Source organism: Triticum urartu, chromosome 3, assembly GCF_003073215.2.
Source record: "Triticum urartu cultivar G1812 chromosome 3, Tu2.1, whole genome shotgun sequence".
Taxonomy (NCBI): Eukaryota; Viridiplantae; Streptophyta; class Magnoliopsida; order Poales; family Poaceae; genus Triticum; species Triticum urartu.
The window spans coordinates 189,681,168-189,695,034 of NC_053024.1; positions in this window are offsets into that span (position 1 = coordinate 189,681,168).

The window sequence follows — 13,867 nt, forward strand, 5'->3', positions numbered from 1 at the left end:
CCGGTGCTGGAAAAGATGCTTGAGCCAGCACCTTGCCTGGTGCCCTCAAAGGAAGATGAAGGGGGGAATAAAGAGGGCGAAAGCGGGCCTTCACCGCTACCTACTCCAACCAAGGGAATGAGCACCTCCATGAGGGAGGACAACCCAGGGGAAGAATCTGACATTCTCTCGCCCCGGGGAAGGAAGAGGACTACCTCTGAAGATCCGGAAACCAAAGTTTCCAAATGGGAGAAGAAATCTCCACCAGGGGGTCCTGCCTCGGAGGGTGCTCTGGCCGCACAATGTCCGCGCGGGGATCAGCCCTCTAACGAGCTGTAAGTAATCCAAAAGTACTTAATAGTGAAGATATCCTTCCTTACTTCTGAGGAAAATGACCGAAGCATTTATCTTGCAGTTCGGATCTTAGCCCTTCTCAGCAGAGCTCGTCTTCAGGGGATCTTCTTCCGGAGATGATGGAGAGTGAAACGCCTCCCCCGGACTCCCCAGCTCAAGAAGCGGGTGACCTTGAAGTGTCATCGCGGAGGGTCTCTCCGGATCCGGCGAGGCCAGAAGATAATCCTATGGCCATCTGAACTCCCTAGTATCCGGCTCTTGAAGATAGCAACCAAAAGAGTCTAGCACCATCTGGTATGCAGTCGGACGTACTGAGGGATCTGCTAGAGCGAGCGACTATCTGAGAAGAGCACCGTACGTTGATGGGTACGGTGATTGAAAGGATTTCGTCCGCCAAAAGCGGGTTGCATGAAGCCTTTATGAGTCTATTGACGGGTTTTGAGGTACGTGAAATGGTGTACATTTTTGACAATACCGCACATTTTAAGGTGTGCCCTTTGTAGATAGTAGCCCCTGAGACTCTGGTTGTCATCGAGAACGGCGGCAAACAGAGGATCATAGTCCCAGGTAATAACCAAACTGCCTTTATATGTAGGTGGTTGAAGCTTTGGTGGCTAGCCGGACTGATGGGTTTGCCGGACTAAAGCGGCAACTGGATGTGGCAGATCCGACATTGTGCTTGTCAACAAGCGGCTTGACGAGGCACAGGGTGAGTGATTTTTCTGGTGATCGTCACATGATAAGAGCAGCATGATGCCAGTATCTTTAATATGTTGTGACTGCAAATGGAGCTACCACCGTGGAGACCCTTCGGGCGGAGCTTGCCCGAGCGAAGGAGCAAGCAAGGAGCAGTAATGCGGCCGCTTTAAAGGTGGCCGAAGAGTTAAGAGCCGAAAAGGTCGCGCATTGTGAGAGCAAAGAGAAAATGGCCGAGATGGCTGTAAAGTTAAAAGACCCGGCCGACCGTTGCCAGCTTCTTGAAGAAGAAAACCGAGTGAAGGCAACGGACCTGGAAAAGGCCACGATGGTGACCAAAGACACCCGCTTTGCGATGAGAGCGAAGAAGGAGGAGTTGCGTCAAGCCGGGGATATCGCGGATGGGAAACCCTTCATGCTGCGGAGGAATTTTGGAGATCGTCAGTATGCCTCTCTGGACCGGCTGTGGAGTTCGGCGGACGCATATCTGGACTTGGCGGCGAGTGTTGTCGATGCAGCCGAATACTTCCGAGATCAAACAGATCGTGAAGTGGACAAGCTATTCTGGTCACAATTTAATCTTCCAGAGCGTCTGCTTCCATGGACTGATCGGCTTGCCGAATGGGCCGAGCTGAATAGATTGTCCGGACTCGCCATGAGGTCTATTGTGGATCATTTGTGGCCGGGAAGGACAAAGCCAAATAGCTATTCTAGTTTGGTGCAGCAGTTCCTTGGTGCGCCATCGCGCATTAATGCGATGAAGAGGTCGGCGTGCATAGAAGGCCCGCGGATGGCCCTTTCCCGTGTCAAAACATACTGGGCGGAGATGGATGCCACCACTATCGTGGCGCAGGGTTCGGCCATAGGCCGAGTGGCTGTCGAGCACTATTGTGATGAAGTTCTTGAAGGCGCTCGTTCGATAGAGGCCCAGTGCTCGAAGAATATTATGTTTGAATGACATGTATTCACATTGTAAAAACAATGTTTTATTAAGTTTATCAAGGTTGTATTTATACTTTTGCCCGAAAGTATTATGATGCCTCCTATGCGACCGTTTATGTATATATGTATATAACCTAAAAGATTGCAGTCATCGGCTTCAGCCCCCACGCATATAATGTGGGAGTGTTCGCAGAAGATGCATGTTCACACTTGATCCAATGTCTTGGTCCATTAAGGAGGTGATAGTGCAGCGAACTAGGCAACCGGACTATAATGCTTTAACACTTTCACTTAGCCATAGGAGTTTGACAGTGGGGCTACTATATAGCCCCTGGTGGCTCCGCGCTCATCCGAATTCGGGGTGCGTACATGCCTGGCCGGGAAATGGCCCTTCTTTAAGGCGGAGGAATCCCGAAGATTCCGGTAGGTCATCGAGTGGTTGACCAGTCTCACGCTATATCATGACAGTCAGTTTTCGGCTTTCTCTACTGAGGTGCTCGTCCGGATGAACCAGGGCACAATCGCAGTAGTTCTCCTGGTGCCGCCTTAGTTGATATAGCGGAACGTAAGGAAGCAAAACACAGGAGCCGGGCAAACCCAACATTTGACCAAAGACATGATTCGGAGCTGATGCATATAAGGCCAAACTCGCGATGCCGAACACTCCCTAAGGTATTCGGTCTTTATGGTGTAAACCAGGCCTAAACAGTGCCCTTTGTAATAAGCCCCTGGTGTCCAGATACGTGCAATATTCTGACATGGCCACATGCCAATACGTCAGCATCCTTCTCAATTGTACTGAGAATCCGAGGGATGTGTATCAACAAGAGACAGTAAAAAAGGTTTACGCAGGGTCTTAATCTAAAAGGAATCCTTGGAACGTGTCCCTGCTGCACGTCTGCGCCTGTGTCTCCATTGTGTCGTATCCTGGACGGGTGTAGCACGATGGTCATCTGTAAAAGAGAGGAACTTAGTTGAAAGGTTGTCGTGCAAAAAGGTAGGTTGTACTAAAGAAGATATGTATAGTTCAAGATGAGTAAAGTTGAGCCTAGTTGCCACTTGTTTACGCGCATTGAGCCCCTTGTATTGTAATAGGGGTATAGCCATCAAACCTGTATCAATTACATATAACTGCGCCGGACTCGTCTAACCGCGTCCGTGGTCTTAATGACCTGTCAGATGCTTCAGTTGGTGAGGCCGTTTAGTGTGCGGCTGCCACAGTCTTCTGCGCGCAAGGGGTGCTCAATATTTTCATTTACCGTAATGATGCCGCATGGACTGGGCATCTTAAGCATAAGAGAAGCGTAATGCGGTATTGCGTTAAAGCGAGCGAAAGCTTCGTGTCTGAGTAGAGCTTGATAGCCACTTTGGAGCGGAGCGATGTGGAAGGTTAACTTTTCGCTGCGGAAGTTATCGAGAAAGCCGAATATAACCTCTAGTAGCAGGGAGCTCGTGCAATGGGCTTCTGGGCCTAGCATTACTCCTTTAAAGTTAGTATTGCTATGGCTAATTTTTGCTGGGTCTATCCCCATGTTGCATACTGTGTCCTGATATATCAGGTTTAAACTGCTGCCGCCGTCTATCAGAACTCGTGTGAAGTGGTATCCGTCAATTATTGGATCTAGTACCAAGGCAGCCCATCCTGCACGTCGGACACTTGCTGAGTAATCCCGATGGTCAAAAGTGATCGGTTGGGACGACCAGTGGCAGAATTCCGCGGAGATAGGCCCTAGGGCATGTGTCTCTGTGAGTGCCGCTTTGTTTCTCCCCATTATTACGTGTAAAACGTTGACTCTTTTGACTTCTGGTGGGAATTTCTTCTGTTCCCCAGTGCGTTGCTTGCGAGGCTCGTCCTCATCTTCGCTTGGTTTATCATGCCCCTTATGTTCGGCGTTGAGCTTGCCGGACTGCTTGAAGACCCAACATTCTCTATGGGTATGATTTGCAGGTTTGTCGGGGGTACTATGGATCTGACATATTTGGTCCAGAATCTTGTTTAGGCTGGACAGTTCGTCTCTGTTGCCTTTCGAGGGCGGCTTTTGCTGACCTGGCCGGGAGCTTCTGAATCCGGCGTTTACCGCCATGCTCTTCGGGCTGTCTTATTTATTCCGGCGCTTGTTTTTGCTACGTTGTGATTTCCCGTTTCCGTCCCTGCCTTCGGATGTACTTGGGTCGCTGGTGCTGCATCGGGCTAACCAGCTGTCCTCGCCCGCGCAAAAGCGGGTCATGAGGCTTGTTAATGCTGCCATTGTTCTCGGCTTTTCTTGGCCGAGGTGTCTGGCGAGCCATTCATCTCGAACGCTGTGCTTGAAAGCTGCTAAGGCTTCGGTGTCCGAACAATCTACTATTTGGTTCTTCTTGGTGAGGAACCTGTTCCAAAGCTTTCGGGCTGACTCTCCAGGCTGTTGAGTTATATGACTTAAATCGTCTACATCCGGTGGTCGGACATAGGTCCCTTGAAAATTTTCCCAAAAGGCGTCTTCGAGTTCTTCCCAGCTTCCAATGGAGTTTTCGGGGAGGCTTTTAAGCCAGTGCCGAGCTGGCCCTTTGAGCTTGAGGGGTAAGTACTTGATGGCATGGAGATCGTCTCCTCGAGCCATGTGGATATGGAGGATATAGTCCTCAATCCAGACCCCAAGGTCTGTTGTTCCATCGTACGCCTCTATGTTTACGGGTTTGAATCCATCTGGAAATTCATGGTCTAGCACCTCATCGGTGAAACATAGGGGGTGTGCGGCACCCCTGTATTTGGGTGTACCGTGGTGTTCGAATGTTTGTTGTGTTGTATTGCATACTGGAGCGCGCTTGCATGGCCCGTATATGGATCTGGTTGCGCCGTCCTTTTGATGCGAGCCCTCGCGTGGATCATGTACTGGCTTATGTGCGACGTTGTTTGCCGCTCTATATTGGCCACGAGGTCGTCTATCCGACCGGATGGTTGTTTTGTGGATGAACAACCCTTCGACTCCTTCATCGTTTTCCATACCATAGATGTCTTCGGAGTCGAAGTCGAGCATGTCGGTTAAGTCGTCGACAGTGGCTACTAAGTGGGTGGTGGGTGGGCGGCAAATTTATTCATCATCCGCACCCTAATCTTGCCGGACATAGTTCGGCCAGGACTCTCCTGACAAGGAGAGAGACCTTAATGAGTTTAGTATGTCGCCGAAGGGCGAGTGCTGAAAGATATCCGCGGAGGTAAACTCCACGATCAGTGCCCAGTCGGATTCGATAGGCACGGGCGCAGGAGGTTCGGAGTCTGTGGCCGGGGAAGGATCCAACAGTGTGGCATCATGGCTCTCGTGAAGGGTAAGGTCGATATTCGGCTCGATCGCCGCTGAGGGTGCAGCCTCCGTGGCGGGGTCTATCCACCCGTCCATGGATGGCGCAACTAGTTCCGAATTGAGGGTCGGAGCGGTTGCCGGCGCGATGTCCTAGACACTGTCTGATGGGGGAGCTAAATCATGCTCATCGTGACCGCGTGGCGCACTAAGAAGGGGCTCGAATCCGTCGAAGATCAAGTCTCCGCAGATATCGGTCGCGTAGTTTAAGCTTCCAAACCTGACCTGATGGCCAGGGGCGTAACTCGCAATCTGCTCCAGATGACCAGGCGAGTTGGCCCGCAATGCGAAGCCGCCGAATACAAAGATCTGTCCAGGGAGAAAAGTCTCACCCTGGACTGCATGCTATCGATGATCGAAGGAGCCATCAAGCCTAATGGCGACGACACAGAGGAACTCTCAATGAAAGCACCCATGTCGGTGTCAAAACCGGCGGATCTCGGGTAGGGGGTCCCAAACTGTGCGTCCAAGGAGGATGGTAACAGGAGGCAGGGGACACGATGTTTTACCCAGGTTCGGGCCCTCTTGATGGAGGTAAAACCCTACGTCCTGCTTGATTATACTTGATAATATGAGTAGTACAAGAGTTGATCTACCACGATATCAGAGAGGCTAAACCCTAGAAGCTAGCCTATGGTCTGATTGTATGTTGTCCTACGGACTAAACCCCTCTGGTTTATATAGACACCGGAGGGGGTTAGGGTTACACAAGGTTGGTTACAAAGGAGGAGATATATATATCTGTATTGCCTAGCTTGCCTTCCACGCCAAGTAGAGTCTCATCCGGACACGGGACGTAGTCTTCAATCTTGTATCTTCATAGTCCAACAGTCCGGCCAAAGGATATAGTCCGGCTGTCCGGAGACCCCCTAATCCAGGACTCCCTCACCCCAGCTCGCGCCGATGGCCGCCGGCCACCCAAGCAGCAGCAGTAGTCTTGAATGCCGCCCTTCATCTCCCGCACCCCTGCCCCTCCCTTTCTTCTTCCTTCCCTCCTCCCTCTCTCACCTGGTCTAATTTTTTGTGCAACAGGGAGCCCCGAGGAGTTTGCGCCGCCCATCCTCACCTCCCATGCCCGGACGTCGTCGTCCTTGACCATTTCTGACTTCCTCGCTGGTTTTGCTCGACCCCGCTGTCCTCCCGCCGATGAGCCATGACAGCAGCACCTCCTCCATCTTCCTCCTCTCGCGGTTGCTTTCTTCTCACGTATCTCTCCCTCTTGATGTTCTTGACTCCGGCGACCTCCGTCTCGAACCCGCCGTCTCCAACCGGATCCGCTGTGGATCAACCCCTCTTGCCGGTTGCCTCGCCCCCTCGCATTCGTGGGCTCTTCTGTGGCCCTCTGCACCATGACCGTCGCCCTGCATACTCTGCTTCGAGCAGGGGATGAGCGCGCCGCCGGTGTGTTGACCCGCTCTAGGTCCTGCCTTGCTTGTCCGCGCCTCCCCATCTCCGCTCGGTCCAACCGCTGCCTTAGCCGGCCTCCTCTGCTTCCAACTGGGCCGAGCCCATGGGTGAGAAGCCCCTCCAGTTCCCCTGTTCCTATTGGGCCAGCATGTTTCAGCCCAGTGGATGTTTCTTTACCTGTCTACAAATTTAGCTTTTATCCCAGGTTTTACAATTTTGCAGAAAAGCTCTTGTACTTCATGCATTTAATAACTCATGAACCGTGCATCATATTAAAATGTATTACATATGTAAAGTGCTTAGAATTTTGTGTAGATTGATAATTTCCAACTTTCATGCTTTTTTAAAATGTTTGAACTTGCTGTTTGTTTAATTTGCTAAAATGGAATGTTAAAAATGCTTTATTTCATAACTAATTAACTCTAACTCGGTTTCTAATAAACTTTATATGTAAATGGGGTAGAAAAATGCATAGATTAACATGGTGGCAGTACTTTGCATGTTTAACAACTCTAAAATTGTGTATAGGGCAGAACAGTACCAACTTTAAAATATGCACATGAGGATTTTTCCGGACTTGTTGCTTGTTGTTCTGGCCTCATTTAAACTTGCCTAGATAGGTAGTTTTATTATGCTTCACCCCTTGCCATGTTTAATAATAGTTAATATTGTTGGGTACATAAAAAAGAGTGAACTAAATTTTGAATGTGGTGTTTCGTCAATATGCAACCCGCTGCATATTGCGCTCCACTTAATTTGTAGTATTGTTTGTGCATATTGTCATGCCATGCCTCTTTAAACTGAACATGCATCATACTTGGTTGTGCATCATGCCATGTTTAAGTGATGGTTGTTTACTATATTGCTTGCTTCTTTCCGAGTTGCTTCTCTTGTTAGCTTTGGTTTCATTCCGGAATTGTGAGGATTCGTTCGACTACGTTGGGTCGTCTACTTCTTGGACTCGTTCTTCTTCCTTGCGGTATTTCAGGCAAGATGACCATACCCTCAATATCTCTTCTCTCTTTGCTTGCTAGTTGTGCGCTCTATCGCTATGTCGCGCTACCTACCACTTGTTCATCATGCCTCCCATACTGCCATGTCAAGCCTCTAACCATCCTTCCTAGCAAACTTTTGTTTGGATAAGTTACCACTTTTGCTCAGCCCCTCTTATAGTGTTGTTAGTTGCAGGTGAAGCTGAAGTTTGTTCCATGTTGGAACATGGATATATTGGGATATCACAATTTCTCTTATTTAATTAATGCATCTATATACTTGGTAAAGGGTGGAAGGCTCGGCCTTATGCCTGGTGTTTTGTTCCACTCTTGCCGCCTTAGTTTCCGTCATACCGGTGTTATGTTCCTTGATTTTGTGTTCCTTACGCGGTTGGGTGTTATGGGAACCCCTTGACAGTTCAATTTGAATAAACCTCCTCTAGCAAGGCCCAACCTTGGTTTTACATTTTCCTAACAACCTATTACCCTTCCCTTGGGTTGGCCAACCCCAGGGTCATCTTTATTTTAACCACCCCGGGCCAGTGCTTCTCTAAGTGTTGTTCTGAACTGAGTAGACTGCGGGGCCACCTCAGGGACACTTGACGGCTGGTTTTACTCATAGGATGTCTCATCCAGTGTGCCCTGAGAATGAGATACATGCGACTCCTATCGAGATTGTCAGCACATCGGGAGGCTTTGCTGGTCTTGTTTTACCATTGTCGAAATGTCTTGTAACCGGGATTCCGAGACTGATCGGGTCTTCCCGGGAGAAGGAATATCCTTCGTTGACCGTGAGAGCTTGTGATGGGCTAAGTTGGGACACCCCTGCAGGGTATAAACTTTCGAAAGCCGTGCCCGCGGTTATGTGGCAGATGGGAATTTGTTAATGTCCGGTCGTAGAGAACTTGACACTTGACTTAATTAAAATGCATCAACTGCGTGTGTAGCCGTGATGGTCTCTTTTCGGCGGAGTCCGGGAAGTGAACACGGTTCTTGTGTTATGGTTGTGCGTAAGTAGTTTCAGGATCACTTCTTGATCACTTCTAGCTTCACGACCGTTGCGTTGCTTCTCTTCTCGCTCTTATTTGCGTATGTTAGCCACCATACTTGCTTAGCGCTTGCTGTAGCTCCACCTCATTATCTTACCCTACACATAAGCTTAAATAGTCTTGATCTTGCGGGTGTGAGATTGCTGAGTCCTCATGACTCACGGATACTTCCAAACAGCTGCATGTGTCGATGATGCCAGTGCAGGTGATGCAACCGCGCTCAAGTGGGAGTTCGGTAAAGATCTTGATCGCTGTTTTGTGTCTTTTTCGGTTGATCAATAGTGGTGCCCAGTTGGGACAATCGGGGATCTAGCATTTGGGGTTGTCTTCTTTTATTTTCTTCCCTAGTCAGACCTTGATTGTACTCCAGATAATGTATGGTTAACTTGTTGTTTGTGTGAAGTGGCGATTGTAAGCCAACTTGAGGGAGTCCAGGATTAGGGGTCTCCGGACAGCCGGACTATATCCTTTGGCCGGACTGTTGGACTATGAAGATGCAAGATTGAAGACTTCGTCTCGTGTCCGGATGGGACTCTACTTGGCGTGGAAGGCAAGCTAGGTAGTACGGATATGGATATCTCCTCCTTTGTAACCGACCTTGTGTAACCCTAACCCTCTCCGGTGTCTATATAAACCGGAGGGTTTTAGTCCGTAGGACAACAACAATCATACCATAGGCTAGCTTCTAGTGTTTAGACTCTCTGATCTCGTGGTAGATCAACTCTTGTAATACTCATATCATCAAGAATAAATCAAGCAGGACATAGGGTTTTACCTCCATCAAGAGGGCCCGAACCTGGGTAAAACATCATGTCCCCTGCCTCCTGTTACCATCCGGCTTAGACGCACAGTTCGGGACCCCCTACCCGAGATCCGCCAGTTTTGACACCGACATTGGTACTTTCATTGAGAGTTCTTCTATGTCTTCGCCGTTAGGCTTGATGGCCCTTCTATCATCGATAGCGATGCAGTCCAAGGTGAGGCTTTTCTCCCCGGACAGATCTTTGTGTTCGGCGACTTCGCACTGCGGGCCAACTCGCTTGGCCATCTGGAGCAGATCGAAAGCTACGCCCTTGGCCATCAGGTCAGGTTTGGAAGCTTAAATTACATGGCCGATATCCGCGGAGACTTGATCTTCGACGGATTCGAGCCCCTGCCTTGTGCGCCACGCGGTCACGATGAGTACGATTTAGCTCTACCATCGGACCGTATTCAGGAGATCGCACCGGCAGCCGCTCCCAGCCTCAATTCGGAGCCAGTTGCGCCATCCATGGAAGGGTGGATAGACCCCGTCACGGAGGCCGTATCCTCAGCAGCGATCGAGCCGAATATCGACCTTACCCTTCAAGAGAGCCGTGTTGCCAAACTACCGGATCCTTCCCCGACCACGGACCTCGAACCGCCTGCGCTCGTGCCTATCAAATCTGACTGGGCGCCAATCATGGAGTTCACCTCCGCGGATATCTTTCAGCACTCGCCCTTCGGCGACATACTGAATTCATTAAAGTCTCTCTCCTTGTCAGGAGAGTCCTGGCCGAACTATTTCTGGCAGGATTGGGATGCGGATGACGAAGAAATTCATTGCCCACCCACCACCCACTTAGTAGCCACTGTCGATGACTTAACCGACATGCTCGACTTTGACTCCGAAGACATCGATGATATGGACGACGATGCAGGAGATGAACAGGAACCACTGCCCACAGGGCACTAGACGCCCACTTCATCACATGACGTATACATGGTGGACACACCAAAAGAAAACGATGATGAGGAATGGAAGGACGCAACGAAGGGTTGTCCCCTCGAGAAGCAGTCAAAGTGGCGGTGTAAGCGCCGCCCCAAATGCCGCCTCGGCAGAAACAAAGATCATATAGACCCAGCGTTACAGAAGGGTGAACCTTCGCCGGACCACGGCAACGCGAAGAATCAAACCGAACAACCCGACTCTGTCAAAGATAATAGTCCGGACGACATCACACCGGACAGACACCCGGAGCAACAAAATGCCCATCAAAGGCTTGTTGCCACCACGAGGAGTCTAAAAAAGCAGAAGCAAAGGCTCAAGGCTGCGCAAGACACACTCAGAATCAGATGTAGTAAAGTACTCAACACAGCAGCGAAGTACGGTGGTAATCGCCCCACCAAGAGCTACCCGAAGCGGAAGTTGCTACCTGAATTCGATGAGGAGGCCTTAGATCCCCCGCAACCAAAAATTAAAATGGCCATCTGGCCGGATAGACGACCTCACAGCCAACATAGAGCAGCAAACAACGCCGCACATAAGCCAATACGCGATCCACGCGAGGGCTCGCATCAAAAGGACGGCGCAACCAGATCCATCTATGGACCACACAAGCGCTCCAGCATACGATGAAACACAACAAACATCCGTTCACCGATGAGGTGCTGGACCATGAATTTCCAGAGGGATTCAAACCCATAAACATGGAGGCATACGACGGAACAACAGACCCTGGGGTCTGGATTGAGGACTATATCCTCCATATCCATATGGCTCAAGGAGATGATCTCTACGCCATTAAGTATTTACCCCTCAAACTCAAAGGGCCAGCTTGGCACTAGCTTAAAAGCCTCCCCGAAAGCTCCATCGGAAGCTGGGAAGAGCTCGAAGACGCTTTTCGGGCAAATTTTCAAGGGACTTATGTCCGACCTCCGGATGCGGACGATTTGAGTCATATAACTCAACAGCCCGAAGAGTCAGCCCGAAAGCTTTGGAACAGGTTTCTTACTAAAAAGAACCAAATAGTCGACTGCCCGGACGCCGAAGCCTTAGCAGCTTTTAAACACAGCGTCCGATACGAATGGCTTGCTAGACACCTCGGCCAAGAAAAGCCGAGAACAATGGCAGCATTAACAAGCCTCATGACCCGCTTTTGCGCGGGCGAGGATAGCTGGCTAGCCTGATGCAGCACCAGCGACCCAAGTACATCCGAAGTTAGAGATGGAAACGAGAAATCGATGCAGCAAAAATAATAAGCGCCGAAATAAAGAAGACAGCCCGAAGAGCATGACGGTAAACGCCAGATTCAGAAGCTCTCGGCCAGGTCAGCAAAAGCCGCACTCTAAAGCCGCCAGAGATGAACTGTCTAGCCTAAACAAAATTCTAGACCAAATATGTCAGATCCATAGCACCCCCGATAAACCTGCAAATCATACCCACAGAGAATGCTGGGTCTTCAAGTAGTCCGGCAAGCTCAACGCCAAACACAAGGGGCAGGATACACCAAGCGAAGATGAGGGTGAGCCTCGCAAGCAAAGCACTGGGGAACAGAAGAAATTTCCACTAGAAGTCAAAGCAGTAAACGTGTTACATGTGATAAAGGGGAGAAACAAAGCGGCACTCCCAGATAAATATGCCCAAGGGCCTATCACCGCGGAGTTCTGCCACTGGCCGTCTCAACGGATCATCTTCGACCATCAGGATTACTCGGCAAGTATCCGGCGCGCAGGATGGGATGCCTTGGTATTAGATCCAATAATTGACGGATACCACTTCACACGAGTCCTAATGGACGGTGGCAGCAGTCTAAACCTTATATATCAGGATACAATCCGCAAAATGGGGATAGACCCAACGAAAATTTGCCACAACAATACTACCTTTAAAGGAGTAACGCCAGGCCCAGGGGCTCATTGCACGGGCTCCCTACTACTAGAGCTTATATTCGGCTTCCCCGATAACTTCCGTAGTGAAAATTTAACCTTCCAAATTGCTCCGTTCCAAAGTGGCTATCAAGCACTACTTGGACGCGAAGCTTTCGCTCGCTTTAATGCAATACCGCATTACGCTTCCCTCACGCTTAAGATGCCCGGTCCACGTGGCATCATTACAGTAAATGGAAATATTGAGCGATCCCTACGCGCCAAAGAGAATGTGGCAGCCTTGGCAACCGCACACTAAAACGGCCTCACCAACTAAAGCATTCGATAGGTCGTCAAGACTACAGACACGGTTAGACGAGTCCGACGCAGCTATATGTAATTCATACAGGTTTGATGGCCACACCCCTATTACAAATACAAGGGGCTCAATGTGCGCAGACAAGTGGCAATTTTTACTCATCTTGAATTGTACATGGTTCTTTAAACCAACGTTTTTGCATGACAACTTTTCACCTAAGTTCCTCTCTTTTACAAATGACCATCGTGCTACACCTGTCCAGGATACAGCACAACGGAGACACAGGCGCAGACGTGCAGCAGGGACCCATTCCAAGGATTCTTTCTAGATTAAGACCTTGCGTCAACCTTTTTTACTGTCTCTTGTTGATACACATCCCTCGGATTCTCAGTACAATTGAGAAGGATGCTGACGTCGTGGCATGTGGCCACGTCAGAATAATGCACGTACCTGGACACCAGGGGCTTCTTACAAAGGGCACTATTTAGGCCCGGTTTACACCATAAAGACCGAACACCTTAGGGAGTGTTCGGCGTCACGAATTTGGCCTTATATGCATCAGCTCCGAATCATGTCTTTGGTCAAATGTTGGGTTTGCTCGGCTCCTGTGTTTTGCTGCCTTACTTGCCGCTCTATCGGCTAAGGCGGCACCAGGAGAACTACTGCGATTGTGCCCTGGTTCATCCGGACGAGCACCTTAGTAGAGAAAGCCGAAAACTGACTGTCATGATATAGCATGAGACTGATCAGCCACTCGATGACCTAACGGAATCTTAGAATTCCTCCGCCTTAACGAAGGGCCATTTCCTGGCCAGGCATGTACGCACCTCGAATTCGGGTGAGTGCGGAGCCACGAGGGGCTATATAGTAGCCCCACTGTCAAACTCCTCTAGCTAAGTGAAAGTGTTAAAGCATTATAGTCCGGTTGCCTAGTTAGCTGCGCTATCACCTCCTCAATAGGACCAAGACGTTGGATTAAGTGTGAACACGCGTCTTCTGCGAACACCCCCACATTATATGCGTGGGGGCTGAAGCCGACGACTGCAATCTTTCAGGATATACATACGAAAACGGCCGCACAGGAGGCATCATATTACTTTCGGGCAAAAGTATAAATGCAGCCTTGATAAATTTACTAAAACTTTGTTTTTACAATGGGAATACATGTCACTCAAACATAATACT